At 42.7% G+C, this 6234-nt stretch overlaps 1 pseudogene; it reads left to right on the top strand.

Annotated features, from left to right (window-relative positions):
• Positions 1-3127: 3127 nt before the first annotated feature.
• LOC139256375 (probable G-protein coupled receptor 139) lies at positions 3128-6234 on the top strand (annotated as a pseudogene).

Here is a 6234-nt window from a genome sequence, read left to right as displayed (position 1 = left end):
ATTCACTTGAATCCAACTGCAAGGGAGCTACGTTTGTCTTCACTAATCTTTTTCTCTTCCCATATCTACCGAAGCTTTTGCAGTCAGTTTTTATGTTCCTGGCAAGCTTCTTCTCGTACTCTATATTCCCCCTCTTAATTAAAACCTTTGTCCTCTGCTGAATTCTAAATATCTCTCACTCCTCAGGTTTGCTGCTTTTTCTGGGCAATTTATATGCCTCTTCCTTGGATTGAACCCTGTCCTTAATTTCCCTTGTTAGCCACAGTTTAGCCACCTTCGCCGTTTCAGTTTTACTCCAGACAGGGATGTACAATTGCTGAAGTTCTTCCATGTGATCTTTAAATGGTTGCCATTGCCTATCCACCGTCAACACTTTAAGAATCATTTGCAGTCTAATCTAGTCAATTCATGCCCCAAACCATCGAATTTAGCTTTCCTTAAGTTCAGGACCCTAGTTTCTGAATTAAATGTGTCACTCTCCATCGTAATGAAGAATTCTACAATGTTATGGTCTCTCGTCCCCAAGGGGTCTTGCACAACATGATTGGTAATGAGTCCTTTCTCATTGCACACCACCCAGTCTCGGATGGCCAGCTCCCTAGTTGGTTCCTCGACATATTGGTCTAGAAAACCATCCCTAATACACTCCAGGAAATCCTCCTCCACCGCATTGCTACCAGTTTGCTTAGCCCAATCAATATGTAGATTAAAGTCACCCATGATAACTGCTGTACCTTTATTGCATGCTTCCTTAATTTCTTGTTTGATACTGTCCGCAACCTTAGTACTACTGTTTGGTGGTCTGTGCACAACTCCCATTAGCGTTTTCTGCCCCTTGTTATTCCGCAGCTCCATCCATACCGGTTCCACATCATCCAAGCTAATGTCCTTTCTTACTATTGCATTAATTTCCTCTTTAACCAGCAATGCCACCCCGCCTCCTTTACCTTTCTGTCTATACTTCCTAAATGTTGAATGCCCCTGGATGTTGAGTTCCCAGCCTTAGTAACCCTGGAGCCATGTCTCCGTGATGCCAATTATATCATACCCATTAACTACTATCTGTGCAGTTAATTCGTCCACCTTATTCCGAATGACCCTTGATCCCAACCAATTTCTTCCTAGTAAGGCAGGCTTGGCACCTGCCACTACTAAGAGAGCAGGCTCTGAAATTGATCCTTGTATTTCACTGGTACTGTGATATGACCTAGCACAGGAATGTTCTGTCACAAGTAGCCTCGCAGCTCTATCTTGGATGTCTCCAATAGGAAATCACGCAATTTGTCTAGATATAGTGATTCCGATACTACACTCACGGATGTTTGTGTTGATTTCCAAGTGTATTTTGAATCCTGCAACATCTACATGGATGATTAAACTGTTCGAATTGCTGTTAGATACCCTCGTGCTCCTGATGAGGTTTAGCTCTAAAAGCTCTTCATCCATTTGTTCTTCTTCCATGCTATGTAGTCTTTGGTGATTTCTACTTATTGCTTTGAAATTTGGTTTACTCTTTAATCGGCAAGCCTTCACAAGATACTCAATTTTCCTGCAAAAGAAACACTCTGCCTTGACATATGGAAACTTTGAGCAATGTGTTTTCCCAGGCACCGATTGCACGACTTCAATGCTCTGTTACAATTTCCAGTTGCTGAGACCTTGGGGCCCAAATGCCTTTTACTTTTAACCTGAAGGCGATTCAGTTCGGTTGTCTGACAACTGGAAATGGTACGAAATTCTCGGTAATATTAGTCGGCTATGTCCATTGACATAACTGTCTGACAAGCTAAATCAAAATTCAAATTAGGAGTTAACAATAACTTTATTCTGATCGCATCATTGGTTATCCCATAAGCAAAGCGGCCATGCAATGATTGCACCTGAAAGTTTCCAAAATCGCGGTAATTAGATAGTTTTCTTAATGCTACAACATACTCACTGATACTTCCGTCAGTTAACTGATATCATATTCCGAAACAATAACTTTCTGCAATTTCCTGGGTCTCAAGTCTACCTTAGAATCTGCTGAAGTGATTTGTCATTTGGCTTGACAGGCACAAGCTAGTTTTTCAGAGTTTCATACACCTTGGGCCTTGTTTCAGTTAAGAACATAGCACGTTTTCTTTCCAACACCACCCGGTTATAATTTTCATCATCGGGGACTTCGATGATAATATTTGTGGTGGGAAACATTTCTCGCCGCTCCACATACACTCTGAAACGTTCACAGTCGCGTTGAAACTCCCCCAAGCGCCCAATTATTCCCATAGGCGCGGCCATCTGGACTCTGGCAGTTCAGCCAAGTGTGCTTATAATTTACTTTGGATTTTTAGCAGTTAATGAAATCAGAGAAGCTCTCAAAATCTCTCGGTCAGATTGCTGAAACACCCGCCAACAAAAATTTACAGCTAGAATATCCGACTATCCAATCCTTGTTGCTAATGTTATATTTTCGGTAGGACCCCACGGACACAGGTGGCTGATACCTTCAGGAAGCCAGTCAGATGACTCCCTCTTTATTGTTTTAAACAGTAATGGCTGCAATACCACAGTAGTCTACTGGGTGAAACTATATGTGTTACCATTTTTTCCCAATTTACTCCACTTTCTGATTCATCTTCATATTTATAGATTCTGTACTTTCCTGGCATGCTCTGGTTTCATTACCCCCAGTGCTACCCTTATCTAGTATCTTCTCCTTATTCTTTGACATCTTAATTTTCACCCACCTGAATTCTCCCCACCCACACTAATTAGTTTCTTGCCTGACCTCGTTATTGAACAAGGAAAATAGTGTGCATTATCTCATAGTCAGTTGTCCTATGACTGAACCCAACACCCTATAAATCTATAATTTCATGGTATTGCTCCTCAATCTTCCGAGATCAGCTGTATATAGGCTGTTGATTTTAGTGATCATGAGGAGGATTTTCCAGTAATAAGGTTTTGAAACTTCCCTCCAGATTACCTTCTCTCCACAGATGTTACATTTCACACACAGAGTGCTTTAATCTCCCATAAAGTAATCTACAGCAAAGAAGACAATGTCAGATCACATTAAACAGCTGGTTCATTAAAAGAAATCACGGGATGTGGGTATTTCTGACAACACTGGAATTTATTGTCCATGCACAGTTGCCCTTATGAAGGTGGTGGCGAGTCTTCTCCTAAAGTTTTACGCAAGTGAGTAGATTTTTAGGCCATTTCAGAGGGAAGATAAGAGTCAACCATACTGATGCGGGACTGGAATCATGTCTAGGCCTAAACGACGTAAGGACAGCAGGTTTATTACACTAAAGTGCTTTAGTAAGCCAGTTGAACTTCAAAAAACTCCAACAGCTTCTCGGTCATTATTCCTGATACCAGATTTATCTTCAGATTGTTTGAATTCAGCCACATAACTCCATTAAAACCAAGGCGTCCAGGCGCCCGAATCAACTGCGGATGAGACACTGATTGAAATGGTGTCGAGGCCTCAATGAATTCAAATTCTCCTTATTTCAGTAATGAATGTCCAGCCTGCTGATAGGATCTACCAAGGCACGTCCTGTAGTCTAGCGCAAATCCGGGTCCGGGCAGGGTTGGGCGAGCAGCAGGAAGAATCTCTTCTCACCAAATTTCCACAACTCGCAATTTGCGTCTTTTTGGCAGATTTAAAGGAGACCAAATATGATCGCTAAAGTTCAAAACACTAGTCATGTATAAGTATTCCAGGAAAAATATTGGGTTAGAAATTAATTATAGCCCAGGAATGGGCGGCAAAATGACAAAAGCTGGAGCATCAGTGCCAGGCGCACACAAAAGTCCCTCTCACTGCTCAAATAAATGATTGTGGTGCTAAATAAAGTCTTAAAGGCCATGCTGATTGGCGTTACATTCAAAGGGGCGACCAATATCGGGTGCAATCAACTCATCTTGGCCACATAAATTTTCCCAATACTTAAAGGGGAAGTTTATTGATATGGTAGCACCACATTCTCAGCATTGCCGCCTGTGGAGCTGCATCAACAAGGAGAAGAATAACACGGAGAAGGAGCCGGACGACTGAAACAGGTGTGCTCATGGCAGTTCGTCCTCAGTCGGGTGTTCAGGGTGCATGATTGCTTCAACAAATGTAACTTAACAACATATGTACCACGAGCTTCACACACTGCCCAAAGCATCAGACCCACAGCACTCACCCACCGTCAATCTCCACCGAACAGAATTCACACACACATCTCAAGCTTTCCACACAATGACAACTGTCCAACGATGGCAGGCACAGAAGTCATTCATTATTGGATTGAATCTGATATGTGTGATATGTTTATGCATATATTAATTAATGGAGTTTGCAATATTTTTTGGTCTCTCTCTTTCACCGTTGCGCCCAGGATGAGGCTGTGATATCGCAAGACACATGGATGATATGATGGCGATCAGCTGAGCAAAAGTATTTGGGGTTTAAGTTATACTGGTGTATGGCTGGAGGTCTCTTTGGAGGAGGTGGCAGAATTCTGTGCTGACTAACTTGGTGACGTGAAGAGTTTAATACACTGCTCCTGGGTTCATTGAAGGTAGGAGAAGTGTTCTGGCAATATGCTCGGAGGGAAACACGCACTGATGAGAGCCCTGGTGTTCCTCCTCGAACATTCGTGCAAATGTTCCCATATTTCTGACTGCCGTCGCTCCCGCCTCCACAGATACTGAAGGGCGAGGTGCCAGGCCAGTGCAACACACATTAATGTTGTTATCTGCAACAGTTTAAATCTTTGAACAATAAATGTAGCCACTCTCCTTTTGTCAGAAGACTGCTGTTAAAAAGTACCTTGAAATTACTCATATAGGTTGATCCACTGGCTGAAACTGAAAAGAAACCGCTGAAACTAGCTTGCCCTGACAGCTGCAAATGATTAATGTGGATTCCATTAAATAATTTCCCTGGAGTCAGTATTCTGCAGCTGTGCACCTCTGTCCCCTTTCGCTTTCTGTTCGAGGCGCTGTAGTGCATGGCTAGAATGACTTGTGCAGATTGGGCTCCCAGTGAGCATTGCACGTTGAATGACGTCACGGTCTGATTGACGTTGAAGTCCCCGGCAGTACTTCATACCAGTGGCGCAATGGGGAGTCTAAATTTGCCGTGCACCGCCGGATTTGCCTTGCCCCGGCGCAACTGCACCAACATCACATTGCCGCCCTCTGCAGGCACTAAACTAACAGGAGGTGCTAACAAACTGCATTTTTTCCCCATTGTCCTTAAGGCAATCCGAGAAATCAGCTGGATTTTCTGATTGGAGGGATGAAATAAGTGATATGTGTGGAAGGGGATTTCTAAGAAGCAAAGCATCACTTGCCAGGCGAATGTGCAATGGAGATTAATGTGACTGCGAGTTTATTGACTGTCTTTTCTTGTTTCTTACAGTGAACCTGGTGGCATTTGTATTCTACCCCAGAGGAAGTGTGGGCTCTCCAGATGCAGCACTCTTTACTCGGTGGCCATAGCAGCGGCGGATTTGATGGTGGTTATTACAGAAGTTATATCATTTTCCTGGTCTGTGTAGCGAGGGACAATTCTGTCTGGTTAACCGTCGCCTTCACATTTGATCGGCTCATAGCCATTTGTTATCAGAAACTTAAAGCAGTGTATTGCATTCCGAAAATGGCAACTTCTGTGATTGCAACAGTTTGTCTACTGTTGTGCTTGAAGAACATTCCTTGGTATTTTTCATTTGAAGCTGTTTATATCATTAACAATGTACCATGGTTCTGCCAATCAAAGCCTGAGTTTTACACGTTACCTGCCTGGATTGGATATGATTGGCTCCACCGAATCCTCACCCCATTATTGCCCTTTTTCTTTATTTTGCTCTTTAATGCTCAGATCGTTAGTTACATTTTTGTGGCCAATATAGTTCGCAGGGTGTTGCTGTCCAATCAAGGCGGGACTCAGGCCGATCCAGAAAAGGAGAACCGAAGAAAATCCAGATTTTACAATTCACCATATCGGGCAGCTTCATCGTGCTATGGATGCCCTATGTCATTAACTTCTTGCATTATAGAATCTCAAAAACATATTATTACACAGGCCCATCTGATCCGGGATATATCATACAGCAGGTGGCGTATATGTGTCAGCTTAACAGCTCATTTACCAACACCTGCATCTATGTGGTAACTCAGGCTAAATTAAGAGAGGAGTTCAACATTATGTTCCGAACTCAGTTTTCACGATTTGTTAAGTTACTCAAATAA

This window comes from Pristiophorus japonicus, chromosome 3, assembly GCF_044704955.1.
Source record: "Pristiophorus japonicus isolate sPriJap1 chromosome 3, sPriJap1.hap1, whole genome shotgun sequence".
NCBI classification, from domain to species: Eukaryota; Metazoa; Chordata; class Chondrichthyes; family Pristiophoridae; genus Pristiophorus; species Pristiophorus japonicus.
The sequence above is the reverse complement of the archived record's forward strand: the minus strand, read 5'-3'. Positions and strand labels throughout refer to the sequence as shown.